The sequence below is a fragment of the Apus apus genome, chromosome 13 (assembly GCF_020740795.1).
Source record: "Apus apus isolate bApuApu2 chromosome 13, bApuApu2.pri.cur, whole genome shotgun sequence".
Lineage (NCBI taxonomy): Eukaryota > Metazoa > Chordata > Aves > Apodiformes > Apodidae > Apus > Apus apus.
The window spans coordinates 13,772,018-13,796,422 of NC_067294.1; positions in this window are offsets into that span (position 1 = coordinate 13,772,018).

A 24,405-nucleotide genomic window follows, 5' to 3' on the forward strand; every position below is an offset into this window, starting at 1 on the left:
CCCAGCACTGTATTAATTGAAAAATCCTTACTTTTTCCGCGTATAATAATACCTTTAGAATGTACCAACACTTTCTTCCCTACCATGGGGCTGAGGGAGCAGATGCCTATCAGTATTGAGCTGCTTGTTATGTTTTTGGGCCCTGTGTTTTGCTAGGGTCCAAGTTGACCTTCTGCTTTTTAGAGATTCAAAAAAATACCTACGTTTTCTCCTATTAGTATGTTCTGTGCCATTCTTTGCCATTTTGTGAAGGAACTTTGATAGCATGGGGGTTTTTTTATTCATTTCTTTCTTTACTGTAAGACTATGTGACAAACAAGCCATGTCACTATTCAGACATAAAAGAGTTGTACATCAGTAAAGAAACTTCACCTGTACAGTGTAAACTTAAAACACAAATGGTAAAGCCCAAGATCTGAGGGCCTCTATTCAAATCCAAATTACATTACTAGTTTTAAGTGATATGAACAGCTACTTCATGCTAACCCATTTTTCCCACATTGTTGAACCTCAGCAGCCACTGCTGTAATGGTGGCTTCATCAGAATGGCAGTACATATGTTAAAATGCTGTCTTTCCATCTGGCAGAGGGATAGAGCAGACCAGAGGTGAGCTGATCTAGCAGGCCTTTAGGAGAAGTTTTATAGCACCTCACTGAATTTCTGTGGATCATTAGTTCTGTAGTCTCCTTAATGCCTACAAACACTCTATGTTTTCATTGACTTAGTTTTGTAAATACCAACTCTGGCTTTGTACCTACCTCTAGATTACAGATGATTTAATAATGACTGTTTAACAACTGCACTGAGTAGTAGTACTGATGCTTTCTGTAGGATATACAACATGCTCACATGAAATGTGATATGATGGCATCCCAGTGACAGGCACTTTGCTTGCTTTTGTGGCATGTTGGCAGAGCTGCTGGTTGTAGTGTGGGAGACTCAGAGGCAGCTGTGTGCCTTTATACCCACAAAATCTTGTGATTAGCTTCATAGACTTAAAAGATTTTCATGGTATTTAGAGGGTTATGCTTAAACAGGTTGCTTAAATATGCTAAAGGTTAGGCTAGCTTAAAAACACCTACTTGCTTTGCCAGTGCTAATATGCCATATTTTCTGTTTGAAGGAAGAGGTCTGAGGCTTGTTTTATATTCCTGAGAAGTAAAAGTAGCTTTTATATGAAGAAATAAAAATAAGCAAATAAAGAAATTACATAAAGTTGAAATTCAGCCCTGCAGAGCCTGTATTCCTCTTAACTAATTTCAGGTGTATTTTTTTTTGCATGTCCCACTTGTCTTAGTGGGATAGTTTTATGTGGAATTGGTTGCACTTTTGCTGTCTTAAGTGCAGCTGAGAGCTATTAATTGTTCTAGAATTGGGCACAGCAAAATTGTGCTTACTAAGTTAGAATCGGACAGGAGAAAAATCAAGCATTGGTTGTGTGCTAGAAGAGCAATATATATTAAGTGATTCTTCCAAAACATTATGATAACTGGTAGAAAATATGGATAATCTTATTTATCTATTTAGTTTACTTTCTCTCTTTGAAGAAATTAAATTAATGTAGAGGTTGAAGATTCTGAACCAAATTTCTAATAGGCCATGACTGCTACTCACAGTGGCATTTTCCCCCCTACTCTCAATGATGCGTATGCATCTTTCCTTTTTTGAAAAAACAGTACCACTCCTTAAGAATTTCTGCAAGTTAATATTCAGTTATTATGATGGTGACATTGAAGTCCATACTCTTTTTTGACACAAGAAAGGAAAATGTAAAAAATGGAAATGAAAATGTTACTTTAAATAAAGTGTTAGAACCATAATTCTGACAGCATTGCAAGTTAGCTGTTACATTAAGCTTTTATGGTAGCTACAAATTCACAGTGTGGTTTTTGAGGCAGTAATAAAAGGGAGTGGGGGCGACTCCCAAACTAGAATGAGTCCAATTGACGTTTTCCAGTCAGAACAAAGGGCTATAGCTGTATGACTTGGATACAGATACTTTTAAGATTGCATAAACTAAAACTAAACTTAAACTAAAACTAAACTCAGTATCACCCCTTAAAGTAGCTTCATGCAGTTAATTATTACTAATTTTAGTTGAAGAACATAAAATTATATAGTGCTTACAAATGATGACTAAAATCTTACTTGATTTACACTCTGGAGTCAATGGTGATCCAGAGGTGGTGAATCAGGGCAGAGTGGCCCTCTTAATAGTTAAAGTAGAACAAAAATAAAGAGCACATTCAGCATGTCACTGTGAATCTGCACAGCCTTACGGTGTAGAACAGTGCACGTCCAGGAACACAGTGCTGTGTAGCAGTATGACAGAGAGGAGAACTCATTGCACTTCAGGGGCTTTCTTGAATAAAAATTATTTGTATGGATGTTCTGCAGTTTTGCTGTGAGCCTTGGGGAATGCCTTTGATGCACCTGATTAGGTAGGGAACAAGATCTCAACCTTGTAGACTCAGTAAGATCTTCACATGTTTAAATACAGATAATTAATCTCAGTTCTTTTTTTTTTTTTCTTTTTTTTTTTTAACTTACACTCTCACTTTTTTTTTTTTTTTTCCTTTCTCATTGATTATAAAAGTTTGTTTAATTGCTAGTGCAATACCCTGATCCTAATTTATGCAGTACAAATGACCATGTCTGCTTTTTATTTTGGAATATGCATTGATAAAAATTTTAAAACATATTTTAAAAGGGAGTAGGAAATTCTGTCACATCTATTTATGTAGGATAATGAAGTGAAGTGCAGCAGCTCCACGCATGCTGATATGTGTCACGATGACATACTGACTCAGGAGCAGCCTAGTTGGGAAGTAGGTGTGTCCTGTGTCTGTAAGCTGAATAAAGTATAAGGTGCTGCTGGGGTCCATGTTCACTGTATCTTCTCCAACATGAGATTTCAGTAGGACAATTCAGATGTGCAGAAACTGTTCTCAGGTTCAGTGGCATAGTTCGCAAATAGGTGCTCTATGCAGGGATGGGGAGAAGAGCAGTGAGAGTAGTTACCCTGGTAAAAGCCAACAACATAGTCGTCATTCTTCGGAATGTCTGAAAACTGCACGATGAGTCCTGACTGAGCACATGGTTATCCATCATGGGAGTGCTTTGGCCTACAGATTTATTTTGGTCCATGATTCTTTTATGTCCTAAAATATGGTGCTTTCTGCCAAATACTCACATGAATTTAGCTATGTAAGTGGGTAAATATGTGTGGCTGAGCCTTTTTTTTTTTTTTCCTATCATCATAGATGAAAGCTTGATTTTCAGCCTTGTTGAGCATAGTTTCACTCGGATAAGTCAACTCAAAAGAGGCATTGGTCCAAGGTAAATTTTGGGCAAAGCATATTCCACCATATCTGCAAAATGTTTTGATAGTTTTAATTCTCTCTCTTGAAAGACTTGTTACTGACTGGCTCAAATTGTTTAACTATGGAGCTACTCATTTGCCGTATCTGTAAATCAATTCCCTTTCTCAGAGAGGTGTTGAAAAGACAATTCACTTACTTGATTCGTGGGCTTCAGAACTAATGAGAAGTACACCAAGTATATCAGTCTCTGAATCCCCTTTTTCAGTATGTGCTCATCCTGCGTATGGAAGGATTAGAATCACAAAGGCACAGCAGTCTGGCATGCTGCTGTCTGAGGGACTTTTTTTATGGTGCTGCTTTAAAGTGGTTTTGTAGACAATGTACAATGTGTTAATTCTATGTCAGAGCATTATACAGGGAATGTAATGGGAGTTTACTGTGCATATTTGTTTATGTGCCAGGATGTATTCTAGTGTTGAGGTGTCAGATTCACAAATCAGTCTTACCTATAATCGCTCCACTCTGGCAGAGGTTAAAATAAGACAGCACACCCCTCCTACTAAAGAAACCCTACGAAAACTGCTGGTTGTGTTCCACTCTGGTGCGTCAGTTGAAAATGACTTTCTGTCTCACTCCACTGGTTTCTTGGAGGTGGGGATTGATTTGTGAATCTCTTGCATGATACGTTTGAAATATTTATCTGAGGTTGAACTGTCAGGTGGTGTCCAACTCACTCATTACTAGGCAGCTGAGGGAGGCCAGGCTGTCAGGAAGTTACCATTTTCATAAGATATGGCTCTGTGTTGATATTTATGGACAGCAAGTTCTATGGTTTGTTGAACTTTGCAACTGAAGAGCTAGTTGCAAGGCATTTGATTTAAATCTGAAAATGGTAAACTGAAGGTAACAGTAAATTACATCCAAACAAGCATTGTTGTTATTTGTAATAGTCATGGTCTTTTTTTCTTATTTCTTTTTGCACATTTATTCTTAGATCTTTCTTTTTTTTCATAAGCTTCTTTGGCCCTAAGTTTGTCTTTTCTAAATACATTCATGACTGACTTGCAACCCAGTGTAAGTGGTACCTGGTAAATGACCTGTGTTTTGTTTTTTGATCTGAATAACCCCTGATCTACCTGAGCTGAGTGAAACATGCCTTCAGGGTGCTAAGAAGTTTCCCATGATCAAAGAATCAAGGACTTTTTTATGGTGCAGCCAGGCACCAAACACTTGTCTTCCCTCCTACAAGTTATAAATTCAGTTTTGCTGCAGTTTATTGGTAAGAAATAAAGCATGGGATGCAGTCAAGCGTCATTTTTCCTGTTGTGTGCTCTCTCTTATGCCAACGTTACACCATAATACAAAACTTGTGTCTGTTCCCTGGGAACACCATGCTGCATACAGCCAAGACTGAAAGGTTTTGTTGTATTTTGGATTCCAGGAGCATGAGAGACATTTCTATATTATACAAACTACCTAAAATTGTAGTTCTTAAATGTTTTCATTTTCTGAATGGCACATCTTATAAACGTGGGATAGGATTGTTATCTTTAGGTCAAATTACTGTGTGCTGAAGCATGACCCAATTTTCAGTTTAATGTGAATCCTATTTTTGGTTGTGCAAAAAAATATAAGAAATACCCATTGACTTTGAGGTGCTTATTTCAGTTTTATTGAAAGCTGCTGATTGCAAGTTATGGAATGCTATAAAATTGAAACTACCTTCTTTAAAAGTATTGTCGATTATGTGATGGTATAAAGGTTGTATTTGTAGCTGCGTAGATATTGTGTGAGGTTATTTAGACAGTGGTTCTTCATCTGCAGGTATTTTCTGTTCCCTCTCTTAAAGAAAAAAAAAAAAGTCCTGATGCTTTTACATTTTGGCGCTTAGTCTTTAATTTTTCACCATACCAATTAACTGCGAACTGTTAGAGAAACAATAAGCCGTGAATCATCAGCTACAAGTAGGCAGAGAGTTTAATAGTAAAGAAAATGAGCATTTCTTAATCTTATATACACTCAACATCAAAGTGAATAAATCCAGGGTTAAAAAGAAAGGCTATCACATTCCCCACTGGTTTAGGAAACAACTTACTTCTTTGTCTCTTTGTTCATCTGCTAATACAACACAACAAAAGAAAGGACCTGATTCTGCAGTCCTTCATTCCTACTAGAAGCTCTTATTCCTGTTATCAGTCATACTAACAGAGCATATTATGAATTTCCATTATTCACAGTATACAAATAAAATTCATGAGAACAAACAGCCTACTTCTGTAAACTTTTAGTTCTGTGAAGAGTCCTCATGAAAAGAAATACTCTCATTTGAGGGATATTGTGTGTGGTAGTACAGCTATTCAATTAAGAGCCTTTGAAACCTGTAAAAGCTTGTACTCTGCCTAACTGTGAGCATATAAATAGTCTTTGGCTTTCGTAGAGTTACTTATCTATCAGAAATTAAGCTGGAGTCCATGTCCGTTTCTGGATCAGTGCCAGACAGTCCTGCATCTTGCAGAACAAAGTTACTAGATCAAAAGGCTGAAGACATTTCTGAGATCAGAACTGAACAAGAATTGTGCTGCTTCACCTTAAATTTTTTTAAAATGTTTGCTAAACAGAATTGGATGCTATGTGTTTATGGAAAGCTAATTGTCATTAGAGCAAGCAGCTACATTTCAGACAGGGCAAATGCAGCTGGAAGAGTTTCACAAATGCCGTGTCTGTAAGTCAGGATTTGATACAGAGATGTAGAGCATTTCGCTCTACTAGGTCTCCTGCAATGGAGCTGACTTTCAGATCACTGGTTGTGCTCTGCCTGGTTGGACATCTTAAAAAATTGTAAGTGAAGCAGGCTCTAATTTGGATTTCTGCAACTTCTCACAAGATCAGTAAGCAGAAGTAAGTGACAGTCTGAAGGAGAAAGAAGTAAATTAAAAGACTCTTTCAAACCTAAATTTGGAAATATTTTCAGTTACTAGAAGATATTGCACATATGGCTTGAAGAAACCTTGCATCTCTCAAAATGACCCATTTTGGTGGTCTTTGAACATTTGGTGGTAGGTGGCTTATTTCAGGGTAATTCCTTATTTTATAAACCATATTTATTTTACTAAATTGACATGTTTTACAGATCTCTGTGTAAACACTAACAAAATATTCAGTCCGACATTGAACTAGGAGGAAGAGTGAATTTAGGAGTTAGTATATCCAAGGAATATTATAAGCAGCATCCATCTAGATGCTTTACAAAGAAATTCTAGGACTTCTAATTGTATGGATTTTAGGCATTTTTAGTTTTGATAGCAAACATTTTAGACAACTCTAGGGCTAATGCACGGAAGGCCAGTGCTTCTTCCTTATCATTATCTTTCCTTTCTCAGCCATTTTTAGAATCATTATAGGAAATCCTAGTAGTGTTTCCTTGCTCATGTATTTCCAGGAGAAAAAATAAAAATCCAAAGCAGCACAGGAATCAATAACATTCTGCTTTCATTCTTTTTTCAAAGCAATCTGTTGCCAATAAAATTTACTCAATACCACAAGAGCCTCCAATGTGTTCAAATAAATTAAACAGGAGAATTAATCAAATTCTACTCTGTATCATTAGGAGTCATGAATAGCTAAAAGTCCTACTCTGTTGGAAATGTAGAATTGCTTAATTCAAATTTCAGTATCAACAATGCTGATATAGAGGAAACAAGTAAAAGGTGTTAAGAGGCCTGTTAAGAATAATTATGTGATCTAGTTCCACAAAGATAAAAGCAAATGTTGAAATAGAATTTTATCTGTGTTAAGTTCCTATTATACTATCACATTAGTTATGAACCAAGATGGAAATGTTTTCTTCTGATCAGTATGACAGTCATCAGAATGCAGACTTGGAGGACACCTGAGTAATTGTCCTGGAGCATGTAGAGTGGCAAGACAGAATGTTCTAGTCTGGTATTTCTTTGCAGTGAATCTTCCTTCCGATTGATGCATTTTTCAAGAAGTCAGTATGAAGACTGAAGACTTTTTTTTTTTCCTCAAAAATCCCTGGTGATCTATTTCTCCTGCAGTTTGTGTGAATTTTTGTAGTCACTCCTACTTAAACACTAACTGACTCTCCATCACTGTTAAATTTATACTAATCTTCCTTTAGCCTGCAGCCTATCAAGGTTTACTCTGAATTACCAATTTGCTGATAGTAATTGAGAAGGAGGTTCTGTGTATTTAAAGCAATGGTTGCTTTGGAAGGAGTTGAAGGAAGTGGTGTGAAGTGTTTGAAGTAAACAGTGAATTTACATTAATTCTTTTCTTAGGGATCCAAATCCAGTGGGGAGAAAGCAGGTGTTATTTTCATGGTTAGGGTGCACATGCATCCTAGTCAGTGGTTTACTGTAGTAAATTGGGATCTAATAAGCTTTTCTTGTTGCCCATCTCTACTACAACCTGTTTTGTTTTGGTTTTTTAGGCTCATTGTCCTGCAAACCTTCTCTGTGCATATTCTATGATTCTGTGACTGCTGTATTCAATGACAGAACAGAGTAGGGCACTATTTCTTTTCTTATCCTATCTAAATGGAAAATCATAGACTATGATTGCTATTAGGAGATCGTGAGGAAGAGCCAAGATAAAATCCTATAAAGAGATAGAGAAGTAGTCAGTGTGGCTATCAATGTCTTTTATATCCTAGAAGAATATTTGCTGACTATTCCTTCTTGTTTGCTATATATGAAGAAGTTTTTACAGTTGCATAGATTTTTTGGCTATTATTTTTTGCCTGGAAATTCCAGCAGTTTACAGCGAAAAATTAAGTTTATGTTCCATAGCTCCACTTGCAGTTTGGACCTTAAACTCCTCCCCTTTTTCTGTGGTGAGGACCTTTGTCTTAGTCTCCAGTTCATACCATAATTACATTCTTTTTTGAACTGCACTGTACTGGCAGAAAAAGTTTCTATGGTGTGACGTTAGTGGCTGTTTGAGGTGCTGCTTTAGTCACAGAAAGATTTTGTATTCTTTTATTGGGGGATTTACCATCTTGTAATGCTACAGTAAGAAACTGTATTTAAATAATCAGATACAATTACATTTTCCATCAACATTCATGTTACAGTTTTTAGTAGTTTCTGAAGAGTGCTGGTAGATAGTTGGCCTAAGGTATGAGCCCATTTATATCTGAAGTACAGTTTTCTATTTTAATAACAAGCTGATACATAATGATACCCTGTGAGTTCTAAAAAATCTGTCATCCTCTCTTCTCTTTTCTCCTGGGGTGGCGTTACACAAAGTATTTGAGTCGTTATATAATTTGTAATAGGATAGTGTGTGTCATTGTATAAGCATTGTACACTTTTCCTATCTTCCAGTCTACCAGAAGATTACAGTAATGTCACAGTAACTAGAGAAGGTTAATGCAAGAATTTTCAAGTAACTGAAAAGACCAGGAAATGGCCTCATGAGCTGTTACTCTGATGCAGTCTGACCAATCTAGACTTTCAACACCTGCAGTGTTACATGTGGATAAAACATCATGTTTAAAAAAGAAAACGCCACCAAAACCAGAAAAGCCTCAACAATCAAATGTAATGAACATGGTTCCTATAGTGATTGTTGCAGCTGCTACAGCCATGAGCTATTTAGTACAGCCTATAGAATTAGGATTTCACAGTCTGGTTTTGCAAAAACAATATAATGCTATTGAAAACTCTGCCGTGTCTCCACAGAATCATCATGTTACAAAGCAACACCACGTATGGCATTACCAGCACTTTCCATCATCAGCTCTCCAAGTCTGTATTACAGTATATTAAAACAGCAGAAAAGGAAAAATTGGTTGTCAAACTGTTTAAAAAAAGAAACAAACAGAACCAAAAACCAAACAGAAGAATCCATAAACATGCAGGCAGTAGGAATTCTGCTGTTGCTGTGGGTGGAACCAGCAGGCTTCCTCTGACTCCCAGCATATATAAAGCTCTCCTCTTGCTGCCTTTTAATTAAGTCAGATCCAGTACCTTTTTTATTTTCTTCTGTGTTTTATTTTTTGTTGTTGTTTGGTGGTTTTTTTGTGTTTACTACACTCTTTCCAGTGTTGCAGCTTCTAGAACAGCCCCTCAAATAGCTGAAGACCAGCACCTTGACCTAGTCTTGATAAAAAGTCACTGATAAGCAGGTCAGACTCTTTTCTTGTGGACTTTCGCAAAAGAAAACGTATCGTGTTACTACTCCCAGAGGGTATCATTGCACCTCTTCCTGTAAGTGGATAATTCACATCTCCAGACTTTTTCTGTGGGTTTTTTGCTACTACAAAGACCAGTTTGTAGACATCAGACATCAGTTACACAGGTAACTTTTGAGTATTTTATTTTCTGTGCAGCGATAATGTTTAGAAATTGCCTATGCATTTTTTAGAAGTAAAGTTGGAATTTAAAAGGAGTGCAATATACCAAACCCATCATTGCTCTTGCCATATTGAAAAAGGGAACTTTTCTTACTCTTTGGGAAATGCTGCTGAGAGATAAGAGACTAGCACCCATTCTAGTGAATGCTGTTAGTATTTCCTAATCATTCTTGCTGGCTAAACTTAGGATAGGAAAAGTAATAAGGAAAAAACTCACTTATTTGAATTTGTGTATCTACATAATTGTGACCTTGCAGGGGGGATTTAGACTTTAACCATATTCTTGAATATGAGGACTCAATGGCAAAGTCTACCCTTCAGCTTTTAGAGTTGCAAACTCCAAGATAATCAAACTGTGTTGTACTCCTTTGTCAAAACCTGAAAACACAATGAAGCACTTGAATTTTGGCCCTCAGATAGCACTGTCCTGTCATCTTGGGTTCTACAACACTTCCCAGTGATACCTTATTAACATGAAACTGTTTACAAGTACTGATTCACTGTGGAGAAGAGAGGGGAGCAGTGGGCTCTGAGCACCTGATATGAGAAGGTCTAAAATGCAGCAGCATAGGAGCCGACATACTGGCATTTTGTCCCATGGCTCAAGCTCAGTCCATCAGTGAACATGGCTGTGAAGACTTGACTTTTAGAGTTGCATTTAGTTTCCAGTTGCTGCTTCAGAGAAGGCTACTTTTAGAGCAAGAGAAGTACATTTGGAGGGTTCAAACTCAGGTGAAGATGTGACAAAGATCTTACCGTACCTTCTCCTTTTAAAGCAAATCTCCCCCAAAAAACATCTTGAATCTCAGAAGCAACATTCTACTAAAACATCTGCAAGAATCATAAAATTGCAATCAGCTTGGTAAGATAAAGAAGGATTGTACCTTGCAGGGGTGGTTATTTCCTCCATGCCTTCAGTTCAACAGGTTCATTACATCTGCTTATATTCTTTGGAAAAGTCCTTTTATCCTTACGACTTCTGAGACCTGTTCTTGTTCCTTGTTTTATTTAGTAATTTCCTCTTCTCTGCTTGAATTATAAATTTAACCAGTTTGATTATCTTATTTGCCCTTGTGCAAAAATGGTCCCGCATCCCCACCCCTGCAGGCAGAGGAAGAGCCATCCAACCTCCCACCTGTCCTGGCAGCAGCAGCCAGAAAAATGAAACATGGTGTTCCAAGCTACCACCCATTCATTCACACTTTAAGGGAGGATGATATATGATGCATGGCAGATTGTAAATAAGCAATAAACTCATGCCGTCTATCAAGGGGTGGGAACATTAAAAGTGGTGCTAATTGAGAATAAATCCTATCCTGTCCATCCAAGGGATTGAGCTACAAATAGGGTAATGGTGAATTTTTGTAACTGTTCACTTTTTTGATTGAAAATCAAAGCACACATTATGAATCTGAGCATTGATGGCCCTTTCTTTGGGACAAAAAATACAACCATATAAACTCAAGACTTTTTCACAGTTCTTGCAGGTAAAAACGGCTTCTTTTGAAAGTATATGCTCTTATCAGTAGGAAAACTAAGTAATTATTTCTAAAGCTGAAGCATACAGTCAAGCAGAAGTTAACTAGCCTCCACGTTACTTTGTTCACAACAAATAGCAGCTGTGAATCTCAGTCCAGACTGTGAGTGATGTAGATCAGTATAGATCTGTGAAGCTCAGCTGAGGGTCTAGATGCCCATCAGCTTAGTTGCATGTTGTAACTGGAGATGTTGTAGTAGTGGACTCTCAGACTTTTTGAGGCAATAGAGTTCGAAGTAGAAAAAGTGAACCAAAATATATGTTATATTAAGTTTTAATCCTGTGTTCTTTCTTCTTTTTAGAAGTGGTTCACTCAGTCTCCTAATCACAGTGTATTATGTTGCTGCTTCACAATCGCTCTCCAAATGCAAATCACTTCTTTGCTTTCTTAGTGACAGCAAGCATTTTCAGCAGTCGCTACTTTGAATATGCCAATAAGATTTAAACTGCTTTGTAACAGTTGCAAGAGACACTGTTTCAGAAGATTACAATCAGGGCATTCCTTCAGAGGGCTGCTAAAATAGCAGTGCTTTATTTCCACCAGCCCATACGCAATGAGCTAATAAGTGATTACTGTCTTTGTATCTTTATGTTTAAGAACTAGGTGGACAGTTTTGTTCAGTGAACAATGATTGTGTCTTCTCAAAGCATATGTGGCTTCATTAATATTAATGAAGCTTGCATGCATGCCTCAAAAAATGTCTTATACCCTATATAATCACTATTTATGTAGGCAAATTTAGCTTCATAATTGTCTGTTTCCTAAAAATAACCCTTGAGCAGCTGATTTATAACTTCTGCCTGGTTTATGTTGTGAACAGTTACCATTGTCTTGCTCTCTGAGACTGCAGCTTTCTTCTGCTCATTTCAGAGAAGGAAGGATGCCCATTTGGCAGTTGTCCATCTGTCATTTGGAGACTCTGTGGACAAATAAGGTGAAAGCTTAGAGATTAACACAAAGTTCAGGACATTTTATTATATTTTTCCTGTGATTCTAGTTTTGCATTTCAAGCTTAGTGTAAAATGCCACGCAGGAAGTCGTAGTGGAGATCAGAAGGGAGCACATGCTATTCAGAGCCCTGTACACACTGAAAGTGCTTCTGACAAGCCTGTTATTTTCATTCAGATTGAACTATTGGCTCAACAAGCAGAGTTTCTAATAATTTAGAAATTATATTCATGAAGAAGAGATAAGAAACTCCACATTTAAAGAACTAAAAAGTGTTCGCTGACATCACAAGATCTTAATATGTCTCCACATGTAATTCTGATGTGTATATTCACACACAAAATTTTTTTCTAAGTTAATTTCACCAGTTTAATTAAAAAACCCCACAAAACCAACAAACACTTAAAATATTATATTTTTTAAATGAAGTTGAATATCAGCCAGGGTTCAGAAATATCTGTGGTAGAAAATGAAATAACAGATATTTCTGAAGTTTGGTTAGATGGTCATATATGTAGCCCGTGGCCCATCTAGTGTAAGCTATCCCATCAAGGTAGATAATTACATTAGGTAGTAAACTGTGCAATATTTAGGAATGGCAGTGAATAATTATCTGAGTCTCAGCTGCCATTGCAATATGCTGGGAAAAGGGACCTATGTAGTTCTTGGATATGTAAACAGAGGAAGACTAAGTAGCACAGGGGTAATAAGTGGATTCTGTATCTTATTTTCTGACTGAATGAGTCTCTTCTTTATTCCATGCCTCAGCTGTCAATATTTAAAAGGGATATAATATATTGAAACTAATCTGTCCTGCTTCTTGACATTCTGAAGTTTCTGGGAGTATAGCTCAGGGAGATTCTACCCTTTCTTAATAAATCCTTTTTAAGCAGGTGGTAAAGCTAGTGTAGTCCCTAAGCATGAGAGACTGAAAACATAATTTATCCTTCAAATTTAAAGAAAGACCTCTGCTATTATTTTATTCTTCAAATAAACTTTCTTTATTCCTCACTTACATAATCCTTTGTTACACTGTGAACAGTCTGACAAAATTGTGTGGTCTTTTGGATGGGTTGCTTTGCCTCTGAGCCAGTCATAGAATCATAGAATGTTTTGGGTTGGAAGTGACCTCTAAAGGTGTTTTAGTCCAACCCCCCTACAATAAGCAGGGATATCTCACACTAGTCCAGATTGCTCAGAGCCCCATCAAGCCTGACTTTGAATGTCTCCAGGGAGGGGCCCCCACCACTCTCTAGGCAACCTGTTCCAGTGATCCAACACCCTCATATTAAATAACTTTTTTTCTGATGTCCAACCTCAATCTACCCTTCTCTATCTTGAAACCATCATCCCTTATCCTATCATTACACACCCAAGTGAACAGCTCTTCCCCAGCCTTCTTATAGGCCCCTTTCAGATATTGGAAGGTCACTATAAGGTCCCCCCAGAGTCTTCTCTTCTTCAGGCTGAACAACCCCAACTCCCTCAGCCTCTCCTCATAAGAGAGGTGCTCCAGCCCACAACACAAGAAGGATGTGCACCTGTTGGAGTGTATCCAGAGGAGGGCAATGACAATGATCAGAGGTTTGAACAATCTGTTCTAGTGTTAGATGTGCCTGCTTATTGTAGGGAGGCTTGGACTAGATGACCTTTTGAGGTCACTTCCAACCCAAGACATTCTATGATTTCTTCCTAGATTGTTCCCAGTGGTCACAGTCACTGTCTTAGCAATATGTTTATCCCATTATATTTATTGCAGTGGTGCAGACTAGATTGCTCAGCTCTTGGCTAAACCTTCCTGTAGGAATTTTTTTCTTGATTAAATGTTAAAAGAAATTGATCAAGGATGATTTTAAATTATAAAAGTGCTTTGAAAAGATTTTTATTCACCTCTGTAATTTGAAGACATTTTAAGAGAAAATTTTCCAGTCAATTAGTCCTTAATAGCACACAATTTGTTTTACAAATTAACCTTTTCTTAAAATAACAGGATGATTTAATGCAAGAGTTATTCTGCTTATTTTAGTCTGTACTACAAGTCCTCTCTTCCACAAATATACATCCCTTCTAAGTCAACGGGAGATAGGATTTAAGTTAATAGTTTTTTGTTCCCTAAAGCTTCAGTTTTTATGTTGATTGTGCAACACTGGAATACTAAGGCTGTTCCCAGAACTTCAGTTTGAGCTCTGGCTTCATTCTTGCTCCAAACTTGCTGGGATGTGTTTGACTCTCCATGAAATTAAGGGTTCTGTATGAAACATGGTTGCCAGTTTTTAAGGCTCTTCATGATTTTGCTCTCAGTTTGTTGGAGTCAGCCCTGCTGCCTTGCTTAGTTGTTGAGCCTACTCTCACCTGTGTTTACACAATTCTGCTTTTGACTGTGCCTGATTCTGTCCTTTCTCTGGTCTAAAAAAGCTAAAATTTCCTTGGATCTGGAAAAGTTTGCATTGTAGCAAGGTAGGACTGTACTGGGTTTTTGGTTATACAGATTTAAGTCCAGAGACCCAATAACCTTCTCTGTGTACACTGCAGTGTCAGCATGAGGCGTTCCGGAGGGGCTTGGGGTCTGTCCTGCCCATGTTTTCTGCCCCAGCTCAGATGCTTCTTTGTTCTTTGAGCTGACTTCTTAGTACAGTGGTCTCTTCTAATGAAGTGGGAAGGTGGAATGTTAATTGCTTTTGAGTGACATTTTTAATTGCATGGATTTTTTTTTTTTTTTTTGCAATAATCATAATTCACATTTTGGTGTACTACTTAAAAGTGTTTTGTTTATTATGACAGTATTTAGGCCACTGTATTAATCATTGAGTGAATAAAGCACTACCAGTAAAGTCTGCTGGTGTTTACAACTATACATTTTTACTGCATTTAGGTCAGTGTATATGACTTGTGACTAATAAGATAGAAAATCGTAAACAATAATAACAGCAATTGGAATTTTGCCCTTCTCAGCCAAGTTTAATTGCTGAGAAGGTGATTTTCAGAGGCAGTAAGGGCAGTTAAGCATCCAATTCCTGTTGAAGACACATAGAAGTTGAGTTCTTTACTTTCTCTTACTTGTGCCTAGGAGAAGATTCTGTTTAATGTTGTTGCTGACTACTGGTCATACATATTTGCAGCCATAACAGCTTTTGAGGCCAGATTGCTTTCTTGAAAGTGAAGGCCTGATTCTGTCTCCCACTGTGGTTGTGTGTTGACATGGGCTAAGGGTAGATGAGGAAGGACACTTGCTCCACCCCTTCTCTGCCAAGGTGACATTGGTGTTCACTTCAGTTGCTTTTAATGCTGGAATACTTCTGGGAACTGGAAGAAAATCCTGGGGAAAAAACTGATTTTGTTCTGTATTTGAAAAAAAATCTGCCATGCATAAAAAGGTCCTAGGACTCCAACTGGTTTCCACATCTGTCCTTAAGACAGTATTATTTGTCTGTAGTTGAACAAATAGGTCTTTTCTAAAGGGCTATTGCACTCTCTGCTATGAAGAGAGATGATAGTTGTAGTCAAGCTGAATTCCCATGGAGTTCAGCTACCTACAGGGAAAATGCTGACTGAGCTGCGTATTGAAGCACCTCAGGAAGCTCAGGTAAGAAAGCTGGTCTGTGTATTACTCCAAAGTATTTTGAAGAGAAAACCACAGCTGAAGTTTCTGCTTTAAATCATCTCTTTCTGCAGCCAATGATATTTTTTAAGTGGCTTAAACTAGGAGTTTTGTTCACTTACTTTTTTGATTGGTGAGACATTAGCACCATACCAAGTAAAAGATGGTAGCAACACATCGATGGAAATAGTTGCAAGTATGTGCAATACAGCTGTTCAATGATCTTATCTCTCTTATGGGATCTTTTCCAATATCTTTTAAAAAGCTAGATCATTCACACTCAAGGAGAAAAAGAGAGGAACAAATACCATGCATCTTCCTATTAGGGGCATAATCTTCTCCAGCTTCCAGTTTCTATTATAAACTCCAGGTCTTTCAGTACCATGTACCATTTATTTAGGAATAAGTGCACTTTTCAGATGTTCTGCTCAGGGCCAAATAAGCTCTTCTGTTAAAGCCCTGCAGTAAGAGTCGTACTCCCTTGTTTCCACCCTTTTGGACTGAAGTGACTTTATTTGCCGCATGCTGAGCTGTTACTGTTGGGTCAGAGCAAGGTTAGCTCACCATGATTGCCAGCAGTGATTTTTTAAAAACTGAATTTAGCATAGCAGTCAGAAATAAAACAGCATGAAATACTGTAACTTGTCTGACCAAAACATGCAGTTAAATGGAAGAGAATTATGTGTCATTCATTAATCATAGTTGATTTAGCTGACAGTGGTAGAAATTTGAGAATACTTTTATTATACTCTAATTCTTCTATGTTCATTCTTCAATGCAAGTACTGTATTTGGAACTAATTTTCGTCTATTACACATCTCATAATACTATTAGTCTGATTAATTAATGCATAATACATCCTGGAGACTAATTTGTTTACTCCTAATGGGCTCATTAGGACTTGCTATATGAATGTGAGATTAGATTTTAAAGTGAGCCACCTTCTGAAGATTGAATCATATGTCTGCTTTGCAGTAAAGTGGCAAATGAAAATGTGGTAATCTATATCCCTCATTGATATGCTGAAGCACTTTAAAAGTTTACTGAAGCTAGAAGCATAGCTAGACACTTCTTGCAACTAAAACATGTATTTCCTTGCTATAGGCATAGCTTTATATATTTCAAACCACTGATTTTTTAGGAGTTTGCCACTACTGTGAATCTGAATGGAGCAGCAGATGCATTTTTATTTTGCATTTGAATGCATTCTGTATTCTCATAGGGTTTCACCTTTGTAATTTTACTTTTTAATGATATTGTCAAAGCAGAATGAATGGATAACTATGGATAACTGCACCAAAGCTAAATATTCACCAAATGCAGTCAAATTTGGAAGAGAATGAGTTAACCATGTTTTTCTTTCAACCCCCTTCATAAAGAAATCAAGTTAAACCAGCAGTAACTTAGAGGGCTTTTAGTAGTGACTTAGCTCTCTTTATTCTTCTTTCAGGATGTTGTATCAATTGAACACGCTGTGTAAATATTTGTCACCAGTACTTTCTCATTCTACTTGAAATGGAGCAGGTATTGGGAAAAAATGAAGTGTTTCTTGAATTATGGAAGATTGAATTGTCCAATAATAGCTCTTAGTCTTACTAAGGTGGAGTCTTCTGTCTTTCAAGGATGATATCACAAATGCTTCTGCCCTTGCAGAATTTCTTTTTCTAAGTTTTGGAGTAGAGGAGGGTTGACTAACTGTCTCTCTACGTTGTCTCCAGCCTTTTAAATCACTTTGTGACCTAGATGTCCTTTTTGAGCTGATATTCTGAAATAGCCAATAAACAGGCAGTTCTGAATGAGATTGTCATGATTACATGCATAATCTGTAAATATATTCTTTCAACACTATTCTATTCCAGTCATTATATTTACAGTAAATTTTTAGATAATTTAACTACAATATTTGTGTCTTATATTTAAAAATATTTTTTTAAATGTGTTTTCAATATAGAAATAAATCACTGACAATCAGCAAGATAATAACTAATGTTTCTGGAATTTCACTGCACTCAAACTGATTGTCAGTTTAAAAAATATATATTTTTAAAACATTATTGCAGCTTGTCCTGTGTTTTTTTCTCTGAGATGTTCTCTGATCATTCTAGGGGCATTCCAAGAGCTACCTGCACTGGAAATAGTACTCTTGTGTCAAGGAAACATAAGAAATAAGCTGACTGCCTAATTACTCAATAGGGTTCAAAATCTTGTCTTCACAAAAATTCCCTTGTTTCTTACTGCTTCCAAACTCCAGCTTCACTGACAAAGAAATAAAAACCCACCTCTGCTCTGAAGTTTGAATTTCTACTTATAAGTGCTGCAGTGTACAAATGATCTCGTTTTCTGTTAAGAATGAAGTTTGGGACTAAGTTTATGGACCTCTGGTATGGACCCAGCAAATACATCAAGATGTATGTTGGCGCTTTTAGATGTCAGAATAGGCGTTGTGGAGTGAAACATATTTCTCAGATGCTTCTCTTTGACAACACTGTTGAAAATACTTAGAATTAAATCTTGATCCCTGGAATGCAATAGAGTTTTGGGTTTTATTTCAGTGGAAAGAGAATGTGCCCCTGAAAGCACTTAGTGGAGTGTCCAGGACAAGCTAATTTGATTTGCTAACACAGTTCAGCTATGTTAGAAAACACTTTTCAAAAACAATTAAACTTTTCTCTGGTATAGACAAGACTAATGAAACTTCCCTCAGAGCCTATCAGCACCATTCATTTATAATCAACCAGGGGACTGCTATCTAGTGACAGGAGTCACTGCCCAATCCTAATGGAAACCAGTACCATCTGCTCTGTGAGTGTGCAAGCAAAACCGGCAAGTTAAGATGTCTTGAGAACTGTTTTGCAGCAGCAGGTATTTAATGTGATCCAAAACAGGGTAGGCAAAGCTTCCCTTGATGAGTCTTCAGTGTCTGTCCTTACCTGTAACTCCATGGAGCTGCATAATGTCCTTGACCTCAGCAGTACTGCTGCCTGTAATTTCAGGTAATAAGACTCAGGGAATATCTCTTGCATGACAGTTTTAAAGAAATGAATTGTTTAATATTAAGCACTTGTTTCCAAACTGCCTGAAACTATGCAGAGGATAAGCAAAGCATATAACTGTCCTTCAGCACTGTTGATTAAAGCTTAGATTATTTCAGCTGGTTAAAACAATTTGTCTTGCCATTGATATGCCTGTGGCAGAGGACAGAGCTTGTGTGCAAAAGCAATTTTAGCATCATCCAGAACATTAAGTGTTCAGCACTTGCTGCTCTGTACTGGGCTCCATGCAAACATTCAGGAAAGAAAGGGAAATTCAGAACTCTTCCTTCTATGTTACCAGTTTTCAATCTTTTATTAAATTACACTGTATGTAATTAATGACATGTCACAGTGTGCTGGGGGTCTCCTCCCATCCAAGGGCAGGGCAGTGGCTTCCTCCCGAAGGCCGAGTGCCGCGGGTGCCCACAGGAGTGCTGCAGCACCTGGCCTGGAGCTTGGTCTGAGACCTCAGTATCTCCTGAGATTTTCTGTAAAATGAGTAACATAGAAGTCAGTTCTGTTCTCGCAACTGCCTTATAGTAATTTCACCCAGAAAACAAGGTAACATAATATGAATCCACTGCTGGGACAAGTTTGTAGTCAAAAGCAGTGATATAAAATGACTTATTCAGGCATCTTTTGTACAAACTTCCTGATAATGTCTTGCCTGGTATGGATCAGACCTGGTGCTGTTTGCTGCTCGCACTCTCCATTTGTGCAATCCTTTGAAAGCCACTGCATTTTTTTTTAAATTTTTTTTTTCTTGTAGAAAATAACGAGTGTCATGGTTCATCTAGTAAGTATTTCAGAAATGTTGAACACCATCACTGAGCTCTGGGGGAAGTAAGTGGACTTTTGAGTAGTTGCCTTCCCTGAAACTGCAGAACCTGTAACAGGTGAACTGCTGTGGCAATGAAGGAAACATTTTCAGTCTGATATTATGTAAATCACTGAAGTCAGATATAACCCTGATTAAAGCCACAGCAAACGTGGCCATTTACACCGATAAAGACAAGACATTTCCTCTAATCTTGCAGTCCATGTACTAAATTAAGGTGGACCCTAAATGATGTACCTAATAAGATACATGTCACGTGTTTCTTTTAATTTTAGAAGAACAGCCAGTTGATTCTGCTTTAGTGCTTTATTTCATCCTTTAATGTGTATTGTGATTTTATTTTATTTTATCTTTTGAAATCCTTTTTTACTTCTCATACTTAGTACTTTCACCTTCCTCTCAGGTTGCTTTCTCTTTGTCATTGTGTGTGATGCGCAAGGACAACTTCAGATGAGCAATATACCCAGCTTTAAACAAGAATCTGCTTAAAAATTCTCTTTGAGGAGACATCATACATAGAACATCATCCTTCATAATCACGTTAGTAAGAGACTAAACTAATTTCTTATTGCCTTTGCAAATTAGGATTTCCTTTGCATGCTTTTTATTTCTTCCAAAGCTTGTCTTAATGAATAGACCGATCTCCATTAGTAAGAGAAAATGGTAGAAACGCTGTCAGAAGATTTAATTACACTCAGCAGGAAGTGTGTAAGTTGACAATATTTTTTATTTTTATTTTCTTTAAGATAAACACTAGATGTTAAGGTCACAAGAAAAAAAAATTATTTAAATGTGATTCCGTTGAGAATTATGATGATAGGCTGTAATTTTACCTATCAACCTAATCAATAATCCATTCCTGAAATGATTTACAATTTCATTTACTGTGATTTTGGGAGGGGGGGAAGGTGGCAGGACTACAAGAAGGAGGGGACAGGGAAAAAAAATCATTTTTTCTGTCTGCTGATAGACTAGCAATCCCCGAATCTTCAATGAAACTGCAAAACTGGAAACATAACAGAGAATCTTCATGTTTAGGCATTTTTCTCGAGGATGTGATTTATATAAAATTGTATGGGGTTTTTTTTCATAGCAAAATACAAGACTTACTCTTGTTACACAAAAAAAAAGAAAAAAACAAAATCATTTCAGTGTGAGCACAAGTGAGTATATTTTTTAAAAAGAGATATGAATTTTAAAGAAAACTTCAACCCCTTAGGCTCTGCTTCCTCTGCGTGCCAGGGATGCCCTGGTGTAGGATATTTGAACTTAGCTAAGGTTTTCAGAAGCAACAAATAATTTTGTGTTCTTTGTTCTTTAGATGTTGAAAATTAGGTGAAAAAAAGTATCTTGATGCCCCCAATGTGTATTTTTAGGTATTTTAGCTCCAGTATGAAAGTTAGCTTGCAGAGCCAGATCTAGTTTCTTATACTTGATGAGAGGAGTTAGGAAGTGATAGATTTGCACATTGGTGTCATTCTCCAGAACAGTGTCTTTCTTGACATTTGTGTGGAGCACAGTTGGCACGATGAGACCATAACACAACGGAGCTGGTTTCAACTGCAATGCTTGCAGTGAGAGGAGTGGAAAGGGAATGTGTGCTGTGCTTCCCCGGGCTTCTCACAGACATGCTTTGGGTTAAGCACTTTTAGTCACTTCCTGGCTCTAGGGTACTTGCTGCTCTAATAGTGATTCTCAGAAAGTACTGCTTCCCAAATCCCCTGTTTTCTCACCAGCGTTGTAGCTTATGGAGCTCTACAGGGAGAGCATCCTTTTACTCTCTAATTCATTAATGCCAGGTTTCCCAAAATACTCTTCTGAAGCGTTGGGGTATCCAGTTCTTAAGGATTGCTGCTTATGTATGAATAGTATGTCTCATTTTCTGCTGTTTTTGTTTCTACTAATAAATAATTCTTATTAAAGACTGAGATAAATGTATTTCTGAATAAAATTTGAAACTCTAAATCTCTGAAAAAGATGCTGGCTAGGACTTGCAGGGCATGCAGTTAAATTATGTTTATCCAAAGTCTGAATGTAAGAGGTCTCTCCCTGTCTTTATTGAGTTTGGAATTTGCAGACAAGCACTTAACCCTGTGGTCAGACTCTGTCATGGTATATACATACCAAACATCCACTGCTTGTGTTCAGAGGAGATAATTACATGTTAGCCAAGCTATGCTAACCTTTACATCTTTTTCATTTCTGTGTGTTTTTGTTACGATTCTCTTTGCTGGTAAATCTTTTCTCCTTTCTCCCATTTTTTAATCCTTCAAAGATTTTCTGAATGTTTATCTCACTCAAAAGAATTAATTCCTTTTTCTTCTTTCTGCCCCGCCCCGGGAGTGCTAATTCCCTGTGAGCATGTCCAGTTGTAGTATTGCATATCTAGGCAGTTGTGAAACAGGATCAGTGATTAATTGCTGATGGGCTTTGCAGTGGCTTAGCCAGCTGTGCAGCAGGGTGCCCTCCACAAAGGGATGGGTAGTGCTGAGCTGAGTCAAGTCCTTTTGCATTTCATTCGTGCCAGTAATTTCTATAGCATATTTTATACATTAACATCTGGAATTAATAGTAAATTCAGGTCTGCTCATACACATGCCATGTAGATGTAGAGATACAGACATATAAACAGTGCAGTGCACCAAAAGGATTGCTGAGAGGAACATTAGTCTGCTAAGAACTTGTTTGGACACTACAGCTGGTAACAACATGCAGTGTTTTGCAAAGGGAAAATAAAAATCAGAAGTAAATGCTCTCTCACTATGAGTGTTTTATCTAGAGCTCACCTGAAAGAAATATGGGAAGTCAAAATACAGACATTGCAAAAATAATTTAAAAAAATATTATAGGTTAGGTACTACACTAGCATTCTGTTGAACAAAACCCTCCCTTTCCAAAATGGGAGCTTTGCTGAAAATCCCAAATAGAAGGTGAAGGACAGACTGAAGCATGCAGCCTGCTGATCCAATGCTTCAGTGAGAACAGATGGTATTCTGAAACAGTCCATTTGTGATCATTCCATAATAAAGATTAAAGTTGCATATTCCCCAACAGAGGTGCTTTCGGCAGCCTGCCAATTTATGAGCAAGTTCTTGGCCCTCCTCCTCCAGCATTTGACTCCTTTTTGTTTTTTTCAACTTTGCTGAATCATATCCATTTTCCAATGATAAATCTTTCTATAAAAAGTCAAGATGAAGAAAGCTTTTTATATTGTCACTGTTTTCCTGTTATAATAGTCTATTAACTACAGTAGGAAATTGTTTTTTTGTTCCAGACCATAGTCTTACAGTAATGTTGTTAGTCATACACATGTTGGAGCTCTACTCAGTTTCCAAGGTGTGTGATATTGCTAATTACACAATGAATGCAGGGCATTCTCTCATTGAATTTGTCCTTGTGAGCTAAGACGTGTGGGGCTGTTAAAACAAGGTAGCAGCTGTAACTGATGTTCAAATCACAGTGGAGAGTCTGATATAAATTAATGTTTGGTTTTATTTCCGTAAGTGGGCTGAAAACTTTTATTGTACTGGTTCTGGTGGAGCTCATACCCTGCCAGGTTGTACAGTAGCACGCAACCATCTGATGTCATGGATTAGCAACATTATAAAAAAATAATAAGCTCTTGATAAATGCTAGGTATACAAATATAACATCACACTTTTAAGCTTCATTTCATTTGAAATTTGATGCATTTCCTGTAAAATTTTCAGAGGTCTATTCTTTTATACTCTTTTTTTTTTTTTTTTAACATGGCATGTCAGTTTTAGAACATTGTCCATGTACCATTTATTGCTATTACATTTGAAAGATATGCATACAAAAAAACTCAGAAGTTTTTTTAGCAACTCTTGAATTATGAATGCACATACCAGTGTATTATAATAATGCATAAACAAATAAGTATTCAGGCATGATTCACTCAGGGTTGTTTGGAAGGCATTGAGTTCTTGCTGTGTTTTTATCAAATAGATGTTCATTAAAATTGAAACAAATGCTTGCTTTCACTCTTTCTCAATTACTTACTGTTCAGTAACCATTCAGATGAGGAAGCTTTGTTTGATTTCTGTAATTCTTATAGCACTTGCTGGAATTAGGCCCATTCGCTATCGATGAGACGGAGAACACTGATACATACATCAAGGATGAAGTTAAGATTACCCAGTGTCTGTATGGGATGTACATAATACTATGTGTTTCTTTCTCTCCATAAATACTGAGTTTCCTATTATGATAGATAATGAATGTAAATGCTTTCTTACTGTAAATAACCATATATTATCTCTGAAGAGGTCTTCTGCCTTCCACTGTTACTTTAGAAACCATTAGAGGAACCTTTTAAACATTTAATACTTAGTTGCATTGCTGTGTCAGTTACAGTGATTGCCTCATCCCAAGATGGTGGCTGTGATGCCACAAATAAGAAAAGTGAATGGTAGGAGTGTTGTAAATAATGCTAAATACTTTTTGAGAACGTTTGAAGCTCTGCAGCAATAAGTAATCAAGAATTCTGAGTACTGTCTTTACTGAAAGAGATAAAAGGAAAACATTCAAGTTCCTTCTAGTTATAACCCAGCAGAAGCTCTGAAAGTACTTGAGAGCTGTGTTGGGTTGTAATTCTGGAGCAGTTAGTGAAAGTGTCACATGAAGTGAGCACAAGAGCTGTAACAAAGAAGCAGTGTGTACAAACCTGTGTGCAATGTGTACCATGTGCACATACATTTTTATTGCTTGAGTTTTTCTATTCCAGT